The sequence below is a fragment of the Erinaceus europaeus genome, chromosome 17, assembly GCF_950295315.1.
Source record: "Erinaceus europaeus chromosome 17, mEriEur2.1, whole genome shotgun sequence".
NCBI lineage: Eukaryota > Metazoa > Chordata > Mammalia > Eulipotyphla > Erinaceidae > Erinaceus > Erinaceus europaeus.
Genome location: NC_080178.1, coordinates 58,554,624 through 58,578,058, shown reverse-complemented (window position 1 = coordinate 58,578,058; position 23,435 = coordinate 58,554,624). Strand labels below are relative to the sequence as shown.

Sequence of the window (23,435 nt, the reverse complement as noted above, 5' to 3'; positions counted from 1 at the left end):
GAGTTTTATCTTGATATTCTTTCAAGAAGCCCCATGATGAACCCATATGGGAAAGGAGCTGGGGAATGTCCCAGTTAACCTCTCCCCTGCCCCATCATAGGACTATCTCTTAATGAAGAAACTCCTTATAATGGGAAATGACCCAAAACACTAACACCCTGAATGGTTTCAATAATTTACAGAGTTTTTCTTCATTCTGTTATCTAAGCAGACTCTGTGCTATCTCTCTAACTGCTTATCTCAATGAACCAAAGAAGATAGGCATACATAAAGGTCCCAACTGTTCCTTTTCTTTCACTTATCAATTTCAAAACACATAGTCCTGTCCTCATGCTGCTGTTTTTTTAATATTCACTGAAATGAGAGCTTGCTGGAGAATGGGAGTATGCTCTAGAATGGGAGTAGGAAGGATGGCATGGTTTTTGTTTACCTATAAAGAAGGAAAGCACTATAAATTTCTTTTAAAATGAACTCAAATTATCTCTGTTAAAAGTTCTGGCACACAGAAGGTTCTGAGCAATGGCTAACAGAAATAAGTCAAAATATTAAAGTCAGAAGAGTGACAGGTGCAGATACAGAGGAAGTGAGAATAGAAATAATACTGGTCTAGGGTGGGGGGTAGGGTTCAGGTCCTGGAACATGAGGGCAGAGGAGGACCTAGTGGGGGTTGAATTGTTATGTGGAAAACTGGGAAATGTGACACATGTACAAACTATTGTATTTTACTGTCAACCATTAATTCCTCAATAAGGAAGTTTTTTTTTTTTAAATAATACTGGTTAAGTTTTAATAGGCTTTATAGAATCATAACATGTGAAACTACAATATAGTAATTCCATAAAACTTATTCTATAACCAGATCATTCTCTAACCCTATGACTAAAGATCAGAAGTTACATCATGAAGCCCAATCTTTTAAGTTTTATTTTATTATTTTAAAAATATATTTAAAATGAACTTTAATAAGAGAGGTACACAAAGAGAGAACAGAGCACCACATACTACTCAGCTCTAGTTAATTGTGGATTGAGCCTGGGACTTCAGGGCCTCAGACTTGAAAGTCTCTTTGATAACTAACCACTATACTATTTCCCCAACTCTGTTAAGCCCATTCTTCACTCTGCTTATTACTTCAAACTATACGAATTTTGAAGAGTTCAAAGTGCATACTAGAGTTTGGTTCTTATTTTGTAAGCGTTATTGTTATTTTTAAATATATATAAACTATTTTTAATTGTTTATTTATTTTTCCTTTTGTTGCCCTTGTTTTTTATTATTATTGTTGTAGTTAGTATTGTTGTTGTTATTGATGTCATCATTGTTGGATTGGCCAGAGAGAAATGGAGAGAAGAAGGGAAGACAGAGAGAGGGAGAGAAAGACAGACACCTGCAGACCTGCTTCACTGCCTGTGAAGCGACTCTCTTGCAGGTGGGGAGTAGGGGGCTCGAACCTGATCCTTACGCCAGTCCTTGTGCTTCGGGCCACGTGCACTTAACCTGCTGCTTTTGTATTTATGAGACTTTAAGTATTACTCACAGAGTTCCCATCCCCCCCCATTTTTTTTTTAACTTTTAATGAGGAAAATGAAAAGGCTTGTACCAGGGAAGTACCTAGGACATTTGGGCAAAGATGGCTGACCCCATTTGGAAGCTGATGCCATTTTTATTCACTTCTTTTTTTTATTTTAAAAAATATTTATTTATTCCCTTTTGTTGCCCTTGTTGTTTTATTGTTATAGTTATTATTGTTGTTATTGATGTTGTTGTTGGATAGGACAGATAGAATAGAGAGAAATGTACAGAGGAGGGGGAGACCGAGAGGGAGAGAAAGACAGACACCTGCAGACCTGCTTCACTGCCTGTGAAGCAATTCCCCTGCAGGTGGTGAGCCAGGGGCTCGAACTGGGATCCTTGAGCCGGTCCTTGCGCTTTGCGCCACCTGTGCTTAACCTGCTGTGCTACCGCATGACTTCCAAGTCAGTAGTTCTTAAGCCACAAAAGTTGTGGTAATATGGCACAGATATTTGGAAGCCAAGATAAATATCTTATAAAATATGATCCTATGACTGATATCCCTCTTCTTGGTACAGACTGAACTTTCTGTAGCAGTAATAGAAGTTTTTTTTTTTTTTTTTTTTTTTTGTCAAGGAGTTCTTTTTTCTTTTTTTTTTTCCTCTTTTTTTTTTTATTGGGGAATTAATGTTTTACATTCAACAGTAAGTACAATAGTTTGTACATGCATAACATTCCCCAGTTTCCCATATAACAATACAACCCCCACTAGGTCCTCTGAATCCTTCTTGGACCTGTATTCTCCCTACCCACCAACCCCAGAGTCTTTTACTTTGGTGTGATATGCCAATTCCATTTCAGGTTCTACTTGTGTTTTCTCTTCTGGTCTTGTTTTTCAACTTCGGCCTGAGAGTGAGATCATCCCATATTCATCCTTCTGTTTCTGACTTATTTCACTCAACATGATTTTTTTCAAGGTCCATCCAAGATCGGCTGAAAACAGTGAAGTCACCATTTTTTACAGCTGAGTAGTATTCCATTGTGTATATAGACCACAACTTGCTCAGCCACTCATCTGTTGTTGGACACCTGGGTTGCTTCCAGGTTTTGGCTATTACAAATTGTGCTGCCAAGAACATATGTGTACACAGATCTTTTTGGATGGATGTGTTGGGTTCCTTAGGATCTATTCCCAGGAGAGGAATTGCAGGATCATAGGGTAGGTCCATTTCTAGCCTTCTGAGAGTTCTCCAGACTGCTCTCCACTGAGGTTGGACCAATTGACATTCCCACCAGCAGTGCAGGAGGGTTCCTTTGACCCCACACCCTCTCCAGCATTTGCTGCTGTTACCTTTTCTGATGTATGACATTCTCACAGGAGTGAAGTGGTATCTCATTGTTGTCTTTATTTGCATTTCTCTGACAATCAGAGACTTGGAGCATTTTTTCATGTGTTCCTTGGCCTTTTGGATCTCTTCTGTGGTGAATATTCTGTCCAAGTCCTCCCCCCATTTTTGGATGGGGTTATTTGTTGTCTTGTTGTTGAGTCTGGCAAGCTCTTTATATATGTTGGTTATTAAACTCTTGTCTGATATATGGCATGTAAAGATCTTCTCCCATTCTGTGAGAGGTCTCTTGGTTTGGGTAGTGGTTTCTTTTGCTGTGAAGAAGCTTTTTGATGTAGTCCCATAGGTTTATACTTGCCTTAGTTTTCTTTGTAATTGGATTTGTTTCATTGAAGATGTCTTTGAAATTTATGCGGAAAAGAGGTCTACCAATATTTTCTTCTAAGTATCTGATAGTTTCTGGTCTAACATCCAAGTCCTTGATCCACTTGGAATTTACTTTTGTATTTGGTGAAATACAGTGGTTCAGTTTCATTCTCCTGCATGTTTCAACCCATTGTTTCCAACACCATTTGTTGAAGAGACTCTGCTTTCTCCATGTAATAGTCTGGGCCCCTTTGTCAAAGATTAGATGTCCATAGGTGTGGGGGAATTTTTATTCACTTCTAAGGCCTTGTCTTCATTTCCTTTCTAAGCCATACTTCTACCCATCACAACTTCTGGGTTTCCTTCCTTTTACCTCTTCCCTTTCAGATAAAGGAAACAGTAACTGACCTCCTTATTTGTCTCTAGAGTCTCCTCCCTCAGTGATGATGCAAAAACAAAGGCTCCTGGTCACAAAAGTTTTGGGTCCCAGAGGAACTGGGGGTTCAGAGCACTCTGGCCATCTTTTCCTAATATTTCCTCCTCTGGGAGTATGAGCCAAAATTCTTTTTGGGGTGTAGATTGAAGGAATTCTGGCTTTTGTAATTGCTTCTCCAATGGACATAGATGTTGGCCAGTCAATCCATACTCCCAGCCTGTTTCTATCTTTCCTTAGTAAGGTAGGGGGTTCTTATTTCTTAAAGTATTTATTTACTCTTTATTTATGAGAGAGAGAGAGAGAGAGAGAGAGAGACTAGGTATCAGAGAATTATCATTCTGGCATATGCGATACCAGTGATTGTTTTTTTTTTTTTCCAGTGTTATCTCTGGAGCTCTCTGGGCTATGAATCCACTGCTCCTGGAGGCCATTTTTTCCACTGTTGTTGTTGTTGCTATTGTTGGCTCGGACAGAGAGAAATTAAGAGAGAAGGGGAAGACAGAGAGGGAGAAAGAGACACCTGTAGGTCTGCTACACCCTGCAGGTGGCGAGCCAGGGGCTTGCACTGGAATGGTTGCACAGGTCCTTGGCTTCATACTATGTGTGCTTAACCTGGTGAACTACCGCCCCCAGGGATTGATCTTGGGACCTCCAATGTGACACTTCCCAGGCCACAAGTTTGGTTCTTATTATCTGCAAATGTGTCTCTATAAATAGAGAAGAATCCAGTAGATTGCTAGCTTGGTAGAGTGCATGCTCTGCTATGAACAAGGACCAGGGATGAGTCTCTGGCCACTGAAAGGGAGCACCATACAAATAGGAAGCTGCACAAGTGGTGAAGGGGTACAGGCCTGCCTCTTTCCTCCCTGTCTCTCCCTCTGTCTCTCACTTTCTAAGAAAAAAATAAAGGAGTCAGAAGGGAGCAGCAGAGTTGTGCAGGTGTGAAGCCCCCAGTGATAATTTTGGTGGCAATAGAATAAAACAAAACTGTAGGACAGAAACTTAGCCACCCATGATCACCTAAAAGATTTTGCTTCCAGTTAGAGAATACTGAATTGACTTTAAAATATTCTCAGTTGGGAGTTGGGGGTAGCGCAGTGGGTTAAGCGCATGTGGTGAAAAGCACAAGGACCGGCCTAAGGATCCTGGTTCGAGCCCCTGGCTCCCCACCTACAGGGGAGTCGCTTTACAGGTGGTGAAGCAGGTCTGCAGGTGTCTATCTTTGTCTTCCCCTCCTCTTTCCATTTCTCTCTGTTCTAACAACAATGACATCAATAACAACAGCAATAATAACTATAACAACAACAAAAAATATTCTCAGTTGAACCTTACTTTTATAGGTAATGAATCTAAGGCTTCATAAAGGACAATGGCTTTTGAAGAACAAGTTACTGATAATCAGTGCTAAAATTCCAGGTCTTCAGATCAGATCAACCTCATGGCTGAAGATGACCCAGCGGCAGAGCACAGGACCTGCATGCATAAGGTCTTGAGTTTGATTCTCAGCACCAGTTATGTCAGAAAGATGTTCTGGTTCTTTCTTTTCCCTTTAATAAATAAATGTATTTATTAAAGAGAAGATATATTTTTTTTTCTTTTTAAAAATTTTAAAGAGGTTTAATATTTTCTTTCTTTTGATAGGGCAGAGAAAAATTGAAAGGGGAGGGGAGGTAGAGAGAGGGGACAGTTGTGCCCTGGGTTGAGCACATGTTATAGTGTGCAAAGACCCAGGTTCAAGCCCCTAGTTCCCACCAGCAGGGGGAAAGTTTCATAGGTGGTCAAATAATGCTACAGGTCTCTCTCTTTCTCCCTTTCTCCTCTTTCCCTCTCAATTTCTGTCTGTATTCAATAGAAAATAAATAATAGAAAGAGAAAGAGTGGGAAACACCTGCAACACTGCTCTACCATTCCTGAAGCTTCCCTCCTGCAGGTGGAGACTGGGGGCTTGAACCATGATCCTTGTGAGAAAAGACTTTCATGCCTGAGACTCCAAAGGGTGCAGGTTAAATCCTCAGCACCACTATAAGCCAGAGTTGAGCAGTAACTGAACCAGGGGCTTCAGAGCCTTAGACATGAGTTGTCTCCCCCACCCCCCAAAAAAACCCTAAACTGTTTGGCTATCTCCCCTATCCTAATGGCATTCTATTGATGAAAATGTAGTGTGGCAGACTTAAAGAGAAGATGTTTTTTTTGGAAATGTTTTAGTTCCCCTAAACCAGGAAATCCCTTACTCATGCAATGTCATTAAATTGCAAAGACTTCTTTCTTTTTGAAAGGGGTTACAAATGTATTTTTCTACCTCTTTTCCACAAGACTGTTAAAAATTTCCAAGGACAGGTATTTATCATGGTGTCTGCAGTATTTACCTAGTACAGCTGAAATCTAGTGGATGGATGTTCAATGACTACTTGCTCATTTGAAGAACAGTTTTGTTTTATGATAATTATTTTTTTTTATTGTTGTTGTTATTAAGGCTTTGTTGGGACTTCATGCCTGCACAGCTCCAGTGCTCCCAGCTGCCTCAAGGATAAAAGACAGAGAATGAGAGACAGAGAAGGGAAAGAGACATCACACTTGGAAGCTTCCTCTATGCATGGTGCATCCTTGCAGAGGCTGGGAGGATTGAATCTGACTGGAGCATGGCAGGGTGAGCTATCTCTTGACCCCTGTTGGTTTTTTAGTGAGAGAACAGAGCACCACTGCACCATTTTAATGATGTCATTTTTCTTGTAGTTCTGTGGTGCCAGACATCTAATCCAAGACATCTAATCTTTGTGTGCAAAGCATGTGCTGTGCCATAAGCCATCTTCTGAAACAAAAGTTCTGTTTGAAGCAGAGGTCAGAATGTGGAAATAAATATGGTATAGTTCTTAGTAGTTATGTACACTTAACCTATCTAGTAATATACAATTATAATTGGAAAATAAAAAAAGAACAGAAGGTGGGAAAAGACTGAGTAAAAGCAGAGTAGGGGAGTAACCTATTTTCATGCCAGCGCTGGGATGCATTGGATCGACCTTCTCGTGGTGCATCCCGTGAGTACCCATTCATTGGGGAAACTGACGATCCTTCCTAGCCGACTGAATCCACATGGATCCCAGTCACTTTCAAAGCCAGCAACAAGCAGCTCCTGACAGCTTTCAACCTGACGCTGTTGACTGGCTACGGAAGAAGGGCAAACGCTAGAAGAAGAAGAATGCCAGCGCTAACCAGTTCTTTGGTTTTTCTCTTCCTCTCCCATAAAGAATTTTATTATTTTTTAAAAGAATTTTTTAAATTTACTTATTTATTCCTTTTTGTTGCCCTTGTTGCTTTATTGTTGTAGTTATTATTATTGCTGTCATCATTGTTGGATAGGACAAAGGGAAATGGAGAGAGGAGGGGAAGACAGAGAGGGGCAGAGAAAGACACCTGCAGACCTGCTTCACTGCCTGTGAAGCAACTCCCCTGCAGGTGGGGAGCTGGGGCTCGAACTGAGATCCTTACACTGGTCCTTGCACTTTGTGCCATGTGCGCTTAACCTGCTGCACTACTGCCTGACTCCTAATAAATTTTATTCTTACAAACTTAAAAAATCTTTATTATGGAGACCGAGTGGTGTCGCACTTAGTTGAGTGCACATTCTACAGTACACAAGGACCTGGGTTTGAGCCCCTGGTCCCCACCTGCAAGGGGAAAGCTTCATGAATGGTGAAGCAGCGTTTCAGTTGTCTGTCTCTCTCCCTGTCACCCCCTTCCCTCTCGATTTCTGCCTGTCTCTATTCGATACATAAATAAAGACAGTAAAAAAAATTATTATGATAGGGACAGAGAAAAACAGGGTAAGAGATGGGGGGAGGAGAAAGTAGAGGGAGAGAGAGGGATAAAGAACTGTAGCACTGTTTTACTACTTGTGAAGCTTCCCCTTCCCCTGCAGATAGGGACCCAGGGCTTGAACCTGGGTCCTTGCACATGGTACCTTGTATGCTTTATCAGGTGCACCACTGCCTAGCCCCTCCCATAATAAAGCTTTTAAGGGCTGAAGAAATAGTTTACTGGGTATATGTGTCTTGCCATGAGCATGACTCAGATTTGAGCCTTGGCACAAGGGAAGTGAATGAAAAAACAGTTCAGAGTGAGTGAAAGGGCACATGCGTGAGGCTTTATTATGGGGGGGAAATCTTATTATGAACATTAGTACTGTAGTATATAAAGAGACTATTTAATTAGTGTCTTTTCATAGAACTGTGATAGATGATGAAAACCTTTTTTAGATGACAGAGAAATGGATCTAATAGATGCATTCTGTTTTAAAGTTATTAAACCTGATGAGCTTCAGTTTTTGGTTTTTTCTTTTTCTTTTTTACTAGAGCACTGCTCAGCTCTGGCTTATGGTGGTGCGGGGTACTAAACCTGGGACTATGGTGCCTCAGACATGAGAGTCTGTTTGCATAACATTATGCTGTCTACCCCTGTCCTGTTTGTTTTTTAGAAGTTGAGCACGGGGACAGAGGACAGCACCGTGGTCATCCAAAATAATTTCATGACTGAAGTCAGAGGTCCCAGGTTCAATCCCTGGCAAGACCACAGCTGGCCTTTCACTGTATTTTTTTCACATTAAATAATTTTTAAAAAGAAACTGAGGCTGGGACAGCCATGGCAAAACTGCATCATCTTGGAATCTGTTACCACAATTAGGTCCCAAAGGAAAATAATTAATGTCACAAAAAAATTAATTCTGACAGGTACAAGGATTCAGAGGACCTAGTGGGGGTTGTATTGTTATATGGGAATCTGGGGAATGTTATGCATGTACAAACTATTGTACTTACTGTTGAATGTAAAACATTAATTCCCCAATAAAAAAATATAGTACTAAAAAAAATAATTCTGGAGACATTTCACAGGCTTCCTTTGAAAGATAAATTTCAGGGAGTCAGGCAGTAGCACAGTGGGTTAAGTGCAGGTGGCGCAAAGCTCAAGGACCGGCGTAAGGATCCTGGTTCGAGCCCCTGGCTTCCCACTTCCAAGGAAGTCGCTTCACAGGCAGTGAACCTGCAGGGGAGTCGCTTCACAGGCAGTGAAGCAGGTCTGCAGGTTTCTATCTTTCTCTACCCCTCTGTCTTCCCCTCCTCTCTCCATTTCTCTCTGTTCTATCCAACAACGACGACATCAATAACTACAACAATAAAACAAGGGCAACAAAAGGGAAAATAAATATTAAAAACAAAAAGAAGGATAAACTTCAGTGTTATAGTAATGGTTTTATGGTCACATAAAATAAACACATGATGGGAGTTGGGCAGTAGTGCAGCGGGTTAAGTACATGTGGCGCAAAGAGCAAGGACTGGCATAAGGGTCCTGGTTCAAGCCCCTGGCTCCCCACCTGTAGGGGAGTCGCTTCACAGGTGGTGAAGCAGGTCTGCAGGTGCTATCTTTCTCTCCCCCTCTCTCTGTCTTCCCCTCCTCTCTCCATTTCTCTCTGTCCTATCCAACAACAACGAAATCAATAACTACAACAAAGGCAACAGAAAAAGGGAATAAATAAATAAATAAAAACACATGATGACATAAGGCTCGGCTATAAACAAAGAACATTTTTTTAAAAAATATTTATTTTATTTATTTATTCCCTTTTTTTGCCCTTGTTGTTTTATTGTTGTTGTCGTTGTTGGATAGGACAGAGAGAAATGGAGAGAGGAGGGGAAGACAGAGAGGAGGAGAAAGATAGACACCTGCAGACCTGCTTCACAGCCTGTGAAGCGACTCCCCTGCAGGTGGGGAGCCAGGGTTCGAACCGGGATCCTTATGCCGGTCCTTGTGCTTTGCACCACCTGCACTTAACCCGCTGCGCTACAGCCCGACTCCCGACAAAGAACATTTTATTCTCAAATTTTACAATGCTCGTGTAACGATATGGGGGTATAGAGCCTTAATCCTCTGTATGGTAAAGTGAGTACACTTGGTCCCCAACTTATTGTAGGAAAATGGGTACATTCTCTCTTGACTTTGTGTTACATCCCATAAAGCTTGTAAATTGAAGATGATCTATTCAATTATATATTATCTCATGACTCCACTGGGACTCAAGGACTTCCAATTCAGTCTCCTGTCCAGGGCTATGAAGATTTCATCAAGCACTGTTCTATTTCCACTTACTTCACTGCCTGATACAGTCCACTTCATTAGCACAGAACCTGACATATAAGTATGGGGTGTCGAGGGGTGATGTAAGTGGTTAGGTCAAATTATCACAGCTTTATAAGCTGATAATAGTATTCATTCATTAAACAATAGCTGCAGTCCTCCTCTGTATAAAACAGAAGAGAATAGCCTCTTATGTACAGGCAACATAACATCTCTCTGCCAAGAGCAGGTTAGTGGTCAGTCTGTTGTATTCAGTTTCATAGTAAGAGTCTGAATCATGTTGCTTCTTAGACATATTAATTTAACTTTAGGGGAGCATAGTGAATTTTAAAGGGGCTTTTGTTTTAAAAAATTTATTATTTTTTTTACCAGCTCAGCTCTGGATAATGTTTGGGATTGGGGAGATAGCTCACTTGGATAGTTGCTGCTTTGGCATGTGAGTGACCCAGGTTGGAGCCTAGTCTCTACAGAATTGAAGGAAGCTTTGGTGCTGTAGTCTCTTTCTCTCTCAACCTTTACAGTACGTTCTATTTAAATTCAAGTTATGGGTTAACAAGAATGCTTCTGAGTGAGAAGTGATGTAATCTGGGGCTAGCGTACTGTACATGGAAGGGTGTCTGCTTTACCATTCATACAACCCAGGTTTAAATGAGGGCCATACAACATGGGAAAGTTTCGGTGCTATGTCTTCTCCTTCTTATGTCTGTCTGGAAAAGTTGGTTAGAGCAGTGAAGCCCTGGTAACAACATATATGCACAAATTGAAATATTAAGCACCAACTTAAATATATTTTGTTTTAATGAAGGGAGACACGAGAGCATTGGTCAGCTCTGGTTTATGGTGGTGCTAGGGATTGAACCTAGGAGCTCAAAGCCTCAGGCATGAAAATCTTTTTGCATAACAATTATGCTGTCTCCCTCACCCTTCTAGTTTAAAAGATCATGGCTGATGCTCCCCACGAGGATCTAAAGTGCTTGGAAATGTCACTTTCATATTTATTTATTTACCTATCCAGAACATTGCTCAGGTCTGGCTTATGGTGGTGGTGGTGATGGGGGTGGGGGTATTGAACCTAGGACCTCAGAGCCTCAGGCACGAGAATCTGTTTGCATAACCATTATGCTATCTCCCTCTGCTGGAAAAACAACTTTCTTTTCTTTCTTTTTTTAATATTTATTTTCCCTTTTGTTGCTCTTGTTTAACACTGTTGTGGTTATTGATGTCATCGTTGGATAGTACAGAGAGAAATGGGATAGAGAAGGGGAAGACAGAGAGGGGGAGAGACAGACACCTGCAGACCTGCTTCACCACTTGTGAAGCGACTCCCCTGCAGGTGGGGAGCCGGGAGCTTAGACCGCGATCCTTAAACTGGTCCTTGCACTTTGCACCACGTGCGCTTAATCCGCTGCGCCACTGCCTAACTCCTGAAAAACCACTTTCATAAGCATGCTGTCTACACAAAATTTTTTTTATGTGTGTGGGGGGGAATGGGACTTCTTTACTGTCCTTTATAAACAAGTTATGAGAGGTGGGCTATGGCACATCTGGTTGTGCCACACATTACAGTGCAAGGGCCCGAGATTATACCCCTAGCCCCAGCCTGCAGGAGAGAAGCTTTCTGGTAGGCTAGTGTGCTGCCCCAGGCTGGTTCTCCCTCCAGTGAGAAGCTTTCTGAGTGGTCAAAGTGTGCAGTGGTCTCTCTCTCTCCCCTCTCAATTTCTGTCTCTATTTGAAATAAAGCAAAATCTAAAAACCAAACAAAAAAACAAGTTATGTGAAAACACTCAAAAAATTATTTTAGCTCTTAACTGGAAACTGACCTTTTTCTTGGAGGTTAGACTACAAGACTGACTGAGCCAGATGTATGCCAGAATGTACACACATCACACAAGACCCGATTTGAGCCCCTGCTCCCCACCTACAGACACTTCAGGAGTGGTCATTCTCTTTCCCTATCTCCCACTTTCCTCCCAACATCTCTCTGTCCTCTCAAATAAAACAGAAAGAAGAAAATAAAAAGGGAAAAATGGCTGCCAAGAGCGATGGATTTGTAGTGCTGGCACCAAACCCCAAAGATCATGCTGGTGAAAAACTGTCAAGTACATTGAGGTCAAGCAGAGAAAATGGCTGCAGTAGAAATGATAGCTCATCTATATTTAATTTTCTTAAATTATGTATTCTCAGTAAGTTTTAAAGATGTGCTTTAGTGTTGGAATTGTTTCCAGACTGATTTGTTGTATCCCATTGGGACATGTGGGAAAAAAGACCACATCTGCAGTGTTAGTTGTGGGAGGCATTTGGGTCTTGAACACCTTTTTTTTTTTTGCCTCTTCCGCCTAAAAGACGTTTATGTGTAGACTTTAAATATGGAACAAACCAGGCCGTACTTTCTCAATTCCTCTGCTTGTTAATGACCTTGAGCAGACTTAATAACTTAATCTTAAAATGGACAAGATTTATACTCCAGGTTGAAAATGGTAGTCGAATAAATGCTTAGAGTTTTCCGTTGAGACTTGTAACCATCCAGAGGATGCACTCTTCCTTTTTTTAAACCAGAGCACTGTTTAGTTCTGGTATAGTGGTGCCTTGGATTTCAGTCTCAGGCATGAGAGTTGTTTGTATAACTATTATGCTGTTTCCTCATTCACAGAAGCATTTTTAATCTCCACAACTGGAGGTTGGTAAGTTGACGCTAGAATGTCTGAGCAGTGTCCACGTAAATCCAAGTGCACAGATTGGAGGTAAATATAATTTAAGCTGCATGTGCCAAGCACTTTCTTGGCTTAGTGAAAATGTCAGCTAGTGATCAAGACAAACTCACATAGCCTAAACACCAGGGAACTACCTGAAAAGTGTTAGCCTCATCACTGGGAAAATAAGAGTATTTTTCAGATATCAATCCTTCTGAAATTATAAACACCATTCCAACTCAAGCATGGTAGTGTTGCTCTAAGGTGGTTGACTCTTGGACTGAATCAACTTCCCATGGTCATGTGGGAGTAGAATCTTAAATGAAATTATCCATCACAGTATATTATAAAAGATTTTTCTCAAATTTAAATTTTTTATGGGGATCCAGGGGACTTGACACTAAGTCAGAGAGGAATGTGTCCACTTTCATACAATTATAAAATTCTTACTTGGCAACCAGGTGTACACTTTACCACACATAGGATTATGGTTCTATACTCGAGGTGCTGTGGTATGTCGTGCCAGCAGTGAGCAAAGGACTAAAACAGGCATGAAAGGTCTGACACACAAAATGCACACATTAAACAAAGCACACTGTGACAGACACCTTAGTTCTATTTTGTGTAATTCTTCAGCTTGTGCACAATTTTGTCACCAGGCCTTTACATCTGCATGATTCCACCATTCCTTGTGGCCCTTTTTTTTTTTTCTAGTCACAGGAATAGGGTGAGAGACTGTGTCACTACCTGTGAAGCTTATCCTTCTGCGTGGTGCTTCTTTATATATTTATTTAATTTGACAGGACAGAGTAGTTGAGAGGGAAGGGAAAGACAGACACCCAACAGCATAGCTTCACCACTTGCAAAGCTTTCTTCCTGAAGTTTGGGACAGGGGCTTAAACCTGGGTCCTTCTGCATGGTAATGTGTGTTCAATCGGGTGTGCCAGCAATGAGCCCCAGCACTATTTACTTATTAGAGCACTGCTCAGTTCAGGCTTATGGTGGTACTAGGGACTCAATGTGGGACCTCATAGCCTCAGGCATGCACGTCTTTCTGCGTAACCATTATGCTGTTACCCCAGCTCATGCACACATGGAGCTTCTATAGTGTCACCTTGGATGTGGGTTCTTGTGCATGCTAAGTAAAGTGTTTGCTCTATCAGGTGGGCTATCTCCCAGCCTTCACTAAATACTTTAACAGCATATCCCTACCAATGTTATCAAAGGGGTCACTTTTCAGTTATCTATGAACTACTGTATGCACTTCAATAAGCTTTCTCTCCAATCTGAGTCAAACTTCTTAAAAGGAACTATCTAGTCCCTATTCTTCTCCCTCCCTTTTATTTGTTCTTCAAATCTGGGTGTTTCTCTGTATTCCACTTAATTTCGAGTCTTCCATACAAGCAGTCCAGAACTGTAACAAATGACAAACATGTTCCAAGAATGAGATGAAGAGCAACGTTCACCTGAAAAATGAGAAAAATCAAGCAATCAAGCCCATTGAAATACAATGTTGAATGAAACACAAACACTGTTGAAATTATTTTAGAACCAGTAAGAACTGAAGAGCAAACAATTCTGGAAAGACAAACAGGAATACTGAAAATAGAAGTGATATGATTGAAACTCAAGAGGCATAATGCCCAATACTAAGGACACAAAGCTTAAAGCTGAATTGAAACTGAGATCCTTGCATTAAGACTGCCAATACAAATGACATGAGAACATAAAGCTAAGAGCTCTAATTAATTTTATTAATAAATTAAGGTTTTAACTTTCACAAAATCCTTAATTGTGGAGACAGACTAAATGTATATTCTTGTTATTTCAGTGAAGTGGCACAGAACTGGTAAAAGTCATTTATTTTACTTATGTAAGATGCAGTACTTTATCTGAAATGGGGGCATTTGTACTAGTATACTGTCATGTACTGCCCCTTTTAATTCCGGTATGTTTAAAAATCTCTTTTCTTGGGGGTTAAGGATCTGGTCCAGAATATACAAGCTCTATGTCTGAGGCCCTGGATTGAATCCTTGCCTAAACAGGAAAGCAACAATGACAAAAGGTTGGTGGAACTTTATAATGGTGGTCCAGACAACATTTTAATTTCTATAATTACAGCTATATATTATTTAGTTCAATAGAGATAATTGCTACGGACATAAAAGGTCCTACCTAAAACTACATTAATGGCTAAAGTGTGATGGGGAAGGATAAGGAAAGAGAAAAGCTGAGTTACGACTAAGTCTTAGATTGTGCCAATAATTAAGTTTGCCAAATGCTAGCTTCTGATGGCACCATACTGAAACAAGTCCCTATGCTATTCAAACATCTATGTGTTAAATCTAAGAGTTGGGTATGAAAAGGGTGACTATAATAAACATTTCCTTTATCCACTGTGCCACCTCCCGGACCACAATAAACATCTCCTAAAAGGTTTTTAGACACAAATGAATAAGTTCAAATATATACAATACTCTAAGGATTCTGTACCAAATGATGAATCATGTAGATGTAGCTACTTGGTTAATTGCTTACAATTATCTCTCTCTAAAGTTTCTTTTAAAAGGCTATATTCACTAACATTTATATTCAGTTAAGCTCAATTCTTCATATATTTAGCATTGCAAAAAAGTGTTTTCTAATGCTACCTTAATATAAAAATCATAGGGTAAAGAAGGCTCACTTTCCTGGTTAATCACTAATTTGACATTTGGACTTAAAATTTTGACTCTAGAGTTACATTTACATGCAGTAGCATACACTAATTTGACCAGCTAAAATTATGCCCACTTACTACAAATAAAAGTGTATCAACTACATAAGCCCAGGATTTATATAATTTCTTTTGATGTGAAACAGACAGGGATGGAGCTGAGCAGAGAGACAGATAACTGCAGCATTGCTCCATCATTTGTGAAGCTTTCCCCCCTGCAGGTGGGGACAAGGGACCTGAACCTGTGTCCTTGCATAGTAACATGTACTGTATAAATATCTAACTAAGTCAGAGGTTTAAAAAAATACCTACTGGAAAAATATTCATTAAATACTCATTACATTAAATACTCATACAAAAATACTCATTAAATTTGTGTCAACTTTGTGACCAAGGGAAAATGATTTTTAATATAAATAGATTGGCCTATACCACTTTTGGGTTGCTGGCATTTCTTTCCTTTTTTTTTTTTTTTCCAGAAAACCTTAGGCTCACCACTAGACGGCATTTCTTAATAAAAGTAAGAAAGTTGAGTCTACTTTATGAAAGACAGGCAGACAACATAGTATAGGTATTTTCTCACATTTCATGTTTGTTTATAAAAGCATCACTGATGAACTTTATAAGCCATGAAGCAGTTTCAACATTTTTTACAATTTAGAACAAGCTTTTTTTTTTTTTTTTTTGCCAGAGCACTCATCAGCTCTGGTTTATGGTGGTGCAGGGGATTGAACCTGGGACTTCAAAGCCTCAGGCATGAAAGTCTGTTTGCATAACCATTATGCTATCTACTCCTACCTTGAACAAGATTTTCTTTTAGGGAATTAGTTACTGATTAGCTATAATTCCTGATTTTCATAATTAACATTTTTTCAAGCTACACAGACACTCAAGCAAAATATGATTATTCTTGTTTTAGTCACTCTGGCAGTACTGTAATTTCTTAGAATTTAACCCAGTAACGTTCTTATCAAAGAAATGGTACTGTATTTTAAGAATTTAATCATTCAAGTTCAACTTATCAACACATTCTTTAAAAAGCAAATCTGAAGTAATCCCTGTCTTTGGAATCCTATGAAATAACTGAAAACAAAACAGACCACACAGTAAGTCTAGCTGTTTCAAAGTTCTATAATAAATGCTTTATATAGATTATTTTGCTTAATATATACCAATACTCTTTAGAAGCTTTTATTACTGAAGCTTTGAATGTTGTTACTATTTTTTGAAATTGAACAAGTCATTCAATTTTTTTTTTTTGGGGGTGGTCATCATTGGGGGTTCACCACTCTGGGATGACTTTTTCAGATAGCAAGACAGAGACAAAGGGGCAGTTTAAGTATCTGAACAGCTTTACCACAAGTTTGCCACACAGCATTCAACTTTTCAGCTGGGTGAATAGTATCATTCTTATAGCATAAGGCTAAATCCTCACTCTATAATTCTGCTAAATCAGAGTATCATTGATACTTTCAAAGCTTAAATAGCTTTCTTTTTCTCCCCACCTGCAGGGGAGTCGATTCACAGGCGGAGGAGCAGGTCTGCAGTTGTCTATCTTTCTCTCCCCCCTCTCCATTTCTCTGTCCTATCCAACAACGATGACATCAGTAACAACAACAATAAAAACAATGACAATAAAAGAGGAAAAAATATCTATATATAAAAGTTTAAAAAAAAACATTTTAAAAAATAATTTCTTTTTGCTCTCTATCCCCAACTATGTATAAACTGATCTGCAGGTGATTTTATCTACACATTTGAAAAATTCATTTATAGGTATAATTAACATCTAAAATCTTTGTCAAAGCATTTGTTGTTATTAGTGTGATACACTACAAAAACCACAAATATGGGATGTGGATTACATTTCTACTCCATCCCTATACACTGATTTATAGAGCTTTAAAAATACAATTGATGGTTCCATCTAGAGAATAATTCAGCAGGGAGATATGAGTGACAGTGGAGTAATAGAGGTGATCCGGACACTTAACCCTGTTGAAAAGACACTTATTCTAATGGCAACTGATCCAATATTCTTTAATGAATTATCTATAAAGCAAATCAATATTCTAATTCCCTAGTGAGATAAAAAGCATGTAAGTTGCTTTACTTGCTTGAGGAATCTGCTAACTCCACTTTTCAAACTTATAAACACTAGCCCAGTATCTTCTCTGGGACACTGAAAGCCATTGTTTCAGAAGGTGCATCACCAATCCCTCAAATCTTAATTTTGCAAATAAAACTTCTAAATAGTGCTGATTTCTTTCCATGAAAGATAAAAGAGTCTAATTAGACAGTAAATATATTCTGCTCTATTTCTTTATGGTTATACATCTACTGGATATTAAAACTTCAAACTACCCAAGCACATGCATATAGAAATCACTGTATTATATACAATTCTTACCAACAGAGGACTTCTGAGCAATTTTTTTTAAATCCATAAATCTATTTTCCACAGTAACTTTAATTGAATGAATATATATATGGAGCACCCCTAAATAACCAACCCTTAAATACAACTTAAAAGAGTTTAAAACTAAGCCTAAATGTCAAAGCATTTGTTGTCAAGTGTATTTTATCTCTTTTAACCTTAAACACTTTAAAACTTAAATCGAAAGAAAGCAGTGAACATTGTGTTCCTTTTCTCATACATACCATCAATACTTACAAAGAAAATAAGAGTAATAGTTCTAGGAGCCTTTCCTATTTCCTACTGTTATATTCACATTTAAGCGAGACCAGCACATTGACCTTTGTTAAAAAAAAAAAAAAAACAACTCTGTCCCCACAGCCTCTCCAGCATTTGTTGCTGCTGTCCTAAAAGAAAAAAAAAAAGAAAAAAATCAAACCAAAGCTGTAAATTTTTTATTTGCTCCCAGAAACAAGATCAGTAAGAGCAACTCTCATTTGTACACACCTGAGAGTTCACCCAAGCTTTTATGTCTTTTAATCATTCTGCTGCCTTTTTTTTGATATAATAAATCTTTTTATCAGCCGCAATATTATTAATTCCTTACAGAGGTGACATACATACCCTTACTCACCCCAAATAACAAATCAATCATTACTTTTCAGAATAATGTGTAAAAAGAGAGGGAGGAAAAAAAGCGCAAGTTGTCATTTTTAACCTTCAGACACACTCAGGAAGAAGTCTCCCGTCTCCCCACAGTGTAGAAGCTGAAAAAAGAACACACAACATTCTTTGTTTTAGTAACATAACTGGAAACAAAAACACATTTACGTTTGATGACTTTGGTTTCAGGTTTTTTTTTTTTTTTTTTTTTTGCGACCTAGTTCTTATATATAGAGAACCACAGCTTACACACTAAATGCACTGTGTAAGTTAATGCACACCCCGTCTCTGCAGTGTGTGAGCTTTGAGCGCACACTGGCTCTACCCAGGAATCAGTGCTGAGTTACTTGGGGTCCCATCCCCAGCCGCCCGTCAATAACATCTCCCCGCCCTGACTGGCAGGTGTCAAGGGGGCCTTCTGCAGCCGGGTCGCTCCTTCAAGGCCTCTCAGTTACAGGGTCCGAGCACGGTCGCTTCCCAGTCTGGCCAACTCCCAACACCGCTTTCTCTACACCCCGCTGCACATCATCCCCATGCGAAACTCCCTGCGGTGAGGTCAGAAAGGAAGGAAAATAGACGAAAACAAATAAATAAATAAAAGAAATGGGAGGGATAGCCCGGCTCGCGGGTGGAAGGAAGCAGACATCCTCCGGCTAAAGGCCTGCGGGCCGCTGTGCGCGGTTCCCGCGCCCCAACAAAGACACCAGCCGCGCCGCGGGTCCCGTGGACGGATCTAAACCACGCTCGCGGCCCAGCAGACCCGCGACCCCTCAGATCCCGGAGAAAGAGCCACAGAGGGCTTAAGCGCTGCGTACAGGACCTTGAGGGTGAGGCCCAGTGGGCCTCTTAAGCCGCCCCCAACCCCTGATTTCCAGTTTCACTGCCAAGAGTCTCCCACCGGCTTGTACTTCACCTCACCGTCCCCACCACACCACCACTCGGCTCCCGCGCCCCCTAAAACCTCGCTGGGTTCCCGCACTCGCTCCGGCACTCCTAACATGGCGGCCAAGTCCCCTTCGCTCCTTTATTTCGGTCCGGGCGCGCCCGACCGTGGCGCATTGTGGTCATTGTAGTTCCGCTGATCGCTCCAGCGTCCCGCTAGGCCGCCAAAAGACTACAACTCCCAGAACGCACCGTCCCTGAGCATGGCTATTGGGGCCTTTTGGACAGAGGGATGATGTCATCGCAAAAACCCCACTGCATTCATTGTGCTACGGTCTATCCTCCCCCCTGCTGCTGCTGGGTTTGCAATTGCCGCTTGCTCCAGCTGAGCTAAGAGTAGCTGCAGCAACCGGTCAGGGACAGTCCCCGGCCCTTGGACTTAGAACCTTGCAACACCTTCCCTTGCCTGCGTGACTCCTTTGCACTTCACTGCTGTTTATGTCCGGGGTGGGGAGAAAAATCCCAAACCAGGTGAGTTGAAGTGATTTATTCCAGTGGTTCGACCAAGTTATTCCTCCCGCTTAGTTCTCAAGGCTTTTTTGGGGGAAGATGAGGGGCAGGAAGACTGGGAAGGTATTCGCAGTCGCTGCTCATGAAAAGCTCTGTGCAATTTGAGTCACGGCAAAGAACAACTCTAGCAACCTGCCCCAGCCGGAGGACCGCTGTTTGCCAATTCCGTGGTCACAACTCCCCTCCACCTTTCTTCTGGTTGGGAGAGGAGGCTGGGGTGGGGAGGTTGTGGGGAAGTGCTGTTGGAGCATCAGGAGCAGGCAAAGGTGGGGGACTGCAGTCCTGTCATAGGGCCTGAGTGCTGAGGTCTGAGTGGGAAGGGGGGATGCGTGGAGGAGACATGGAGACAGTGATTTCATGTGGTCGCGACACTTCGGAACATTTTTCTGCCGATGGGGCGGGCACACACGATGCGTTTTTAAGATGAGCGTGATTCGTTTGAGTCGGTGAGGCTTTGGGGGCTCTGTTTTCGTTGTTGTTGGTCTTGCCTCTTCTGCTGGCTTGAGGTGACAGTGCCCTTCCATGGTGCACTCTGTGCCCGTCAGGAACATTTCACGTGTCTAGGGAAGGAAGGTTCTCTGAGGCTGCGGGAAGCAGCGTTTTTGTTAACTGTTTTTCCTCTCCCGACTGCAGGATTGTTTGGAAGCGGAGCCGACAGATTTGTGCTATTGTGAATGTTTTTTAATTGCGTTGCAATGGGCTCCTCGTCAGTGATAATGGTATCATAACGAGCTTCCCGAAGCAGTCACCAGTCAAATAACGGTTTGGAAGAGAAACTCGAGTTCATTGTAACACATTAGGGAAGGGCAAAGTTAGAAGCGCAGTTAACCTTCATTTGCTTTTACTGAAAGGCATCCATGGAGGAGAGGTTCCTGGCCAGGGAAACCAAGAAACAGAAGAAGAAGAAGAAGAAGAAGAAAAAAAAAAGAATTTGAGGGGGAAGGTTTTAAAATTAATTTGCGCATTCTAACTTGTATGATACTGGCTTTCTTCTGGTAGGAGTCATAGGGTGACTAGTGCAATAAATATGTTACTTTGAGATAAACAGCTGGCTAACTCCAGAACAGATGAGGCCAGTCTTAGCAGATAGATCTATAACCTTGGAAATGAATGGACCTCAGGGTCAACCACACCCCCTCTTGGAATGTCAAAGGAAGAAGAAATGCCAGAGTTTTGTGCTTAACTCTTAAAATGTCTAGTCCTTTTATAACTGAGGCAGGCACTAGATGAAAGTCATTATGGGTTGTCTCTGCTGCTTAGTCAATTTTGTTCATTTTCAATTCAGACCCTGAGGTCTCTAAAGTTGCAGATGGGCAAGGCTTCCTTAAATGCTGTTTGTTCCTGAATGCAAAGGACTGTCCATTGTATGGGCTTTATTGTAGAGTGATTTATTGGGATGCAATGAGCAGCTCTTGGATTTGGGAGAAGATAGGCTGCTTGGCTTTGCCTCTTTCTGTTTCTCTATTGCTGGCTGTCAGCTTTTCTGGCTACTCTGCCATTTCTCCCTGTACTTTCCTTTCCTTACTCCTATGTCACTGGAAGTTCTTGCAGTTTCTTCACTTGCAGTTCCCACGTTTCTCTCTCTCTCTCAACTCTGAATACTTCCCCTTCCCATCTCTACCTTACCCAGAAACCAGAAATTCAGGAGTAGATGGAGACCGTTTGAATATCTATGGTACAGAGACCTCTTTGAAGAGGTGTCACTTTATTTTATTTTATTTTTTATTTCCTGGAAGTGGGTGCATGGTATGATGAGCTCTGAGGAGTCTGATCCCTTAACTTGGTTTGTGATTTTTGTGACAGACCTAATTTGGCCCAAGCCTCAAGTGGACAATGAATTGTTGCAAGTGGGGGGGTCAGGTGGTGGTGTTACTCTCCACCCCTCCCATTTTTTTTCCTTTTTTAATTTCTGGTACAGTATATGATGGGAAGGTTGCCTTTCCCCTAAACTGCCCTTTTGTTTTTCTGAAAATACTTGGAGTGACTTCAGTTTTCTCTCCTGGATAAAAGAAGGTTTTTTTATTTTTTCTTTTTTCTCTCTCTCTCTCTCTCTTTTTTTTTTTTTTTTTTTTTTTTTACCAGAGCACTGCTGAGCTCTGATATGGTGGTGCAGGGTATTAAACCTGGGACTATGGAGCCTCAGGCATGAGAGTCTGTTTGCATAACCATTATGCTAACAACCTCCACCCAGAAGTTTGTTATCTTATTACCTCACTCTCTTCTCTTTTTCCCTTACCACCAGGGCTTCACTGGAGCTTCATGCCTGTGTGATTCCAGGTGGACTTTTCTTTAATTTCTTTTTAGACAGAGGATTAAAAGTAGATAGATAGATAAGAGAAGAGAGACTTCACAACACTGCTCCACTACGTATGAAGTATCTCTTTTGCATGATACTCCCACATCCTCACCAGAGGCTCAAACCCTGGTCCTCATTTACGTTAAAGTATACAGTCTACCAGGTGAGTCATTTCCTGGCTCCTTACATTTTCTCTTAAGGAAATTGTGTGGTGATGATTATATTCATTTAGTAGCACTGCTTCTCTAGGTAGGGCATGTCCAACTGTGGCCTATTTGGAGGGGACCACTGTGACAAGCAAACTCAGCAACTATCACCCACATTTCTTTCTGTCTTAATTTGCATATTAGCGAAGGGTTGATGATCCCTGCCTCTTAGTCTACTTGGCCTGAAATTATAACCTCCCTTCAGTCTGGTCCCAGCCTCTCATCCTGACTACTAGTATTAAGTGAGCAACTACTGTGTTCAAACCGTGGAGACATCTGTGAAAAGATAAGCTTTCATTCTTTTCTTTTTTTACCAGAGCACTGCTCAGCTCTGGTTTATGGTGGTATGGGGGATTGAACCTGGGACCTTGGAGCCTCAGGCACGAGAGCTCTTTGCATAACCATTATGCTTTCTACCCCTGCCCAAAAGATAAGCTTCCTCTGCCCTTAAGAAGTTTATATTCTAGTAGGGGAGAGGACATTTTGACTGGTAATTTTGACTGGCAAGAGTAATTGATGAATGTTTCTGCAATAGGGGATTGAACTACAGGTGAAAGGCAAGTGTCTAACAGTGTGCTTCTCCAATCATTTTAAAATATGTGGCACTTCACTAGTTCTCCTGACCTAATTCTTTTTTATTCTGTGTACTGAGAGAATGAAGAGACACAGAGAAAAGAGACACCACAGTACCGCTCGGCTATCTGTGTTCTTTTTGGTGCTATCCATGGTGCTCCTGTGTGGTGCCTAGAATCTAACCCAGCCACAAGTTGTGTGCTTTACCTACTGAAACATTTCTTGACTCCCACTCTTCTTCTGACTGGTAAAACCAGGGAAAGTATCCTGTAGGAAGCCACACCTTAAGAGGTTGAGGAGAGCGTAGAAGTAATTTAGGCTGGCAATGAGAGAAGCTTAGAGGGGAAACAGTTTCTGATAAAGGGAACCACATGTTCGAAGTACAAAGGATTGGAGAGTATAAGGATTTAGAAGGTCAGTCAGGGGGGCTAGGAAGGTGGTGGGGCACTTAGTAAAGCGTACATGTTATAATGCACTGGGACCCAGGTTCAAGCCCCCAGTCTCCACCTGCCAGGGAAAGTGTCAAAAATGGTGAAGCAGTGTAGCAGGTGTCTCTCTTTCTCCCTCATTGTCTCTCCCTTTCATCTCAGTTTCTCTGTCTCTATCCAAAAAATAAAAATATAAAAATATGTCAGCC

The 23,435-nt window shown here is 41.0% G+C and overlaps 1 protein-coding gene and 1 long non-coding RNA gene across 4 annotated transcripts in view; one reads left to right on the top strand and one right to left on the bottom strand.

Annotated features, from left to right (window-relative positions):
• The window catches only part of LOC132533879 (uncharacterized), a 90,988-nt gene extending 71,708 nt beyond the window's left edge, over positions 1 to 19,280 (bottom strand). The window contains exons 1-3 of one of the 2 annotated variants that reach the window (XR_009545628.1): positions 19,233 to 19,273; positions 17,867 to 18,375; positions 11,281 to 13,942 (exon numbers count right to left, since the gene is read on the bottom strand). This is a non-coding gene — a long non-coding RNA (uncharacterized LOC132533879). Of the gene's footprint in view, positions 1 to 11,280; positions 13,943 to 17,866 lie in introns of both variants that reach the window. The other variant, XR_009545627.1, reaches the window with a different exon arrangement.
• A 194-nt stretch (positions 19,281 to 19,474) lies between these two features.
• Positions 19,475 to 23,435, top strand: part of RAB30 (RAB30, member RAS oncogene family) — a 110,533-nt gene continuing 106,572 nt past the window's right edge. The window contains exon 1 of one of the 2 annotated variants that reach the window (XM_060176758.1): positions 19,475 to 19,684. The gene's annotated coding sequence lies outside the window, so the exon portion shown is untranslated. The remainder of the gene's footprint in view (positions 19,685 to 23,435) is intronic. The other variant, XM_007537106.3, reaches the window with a different exon arrangement.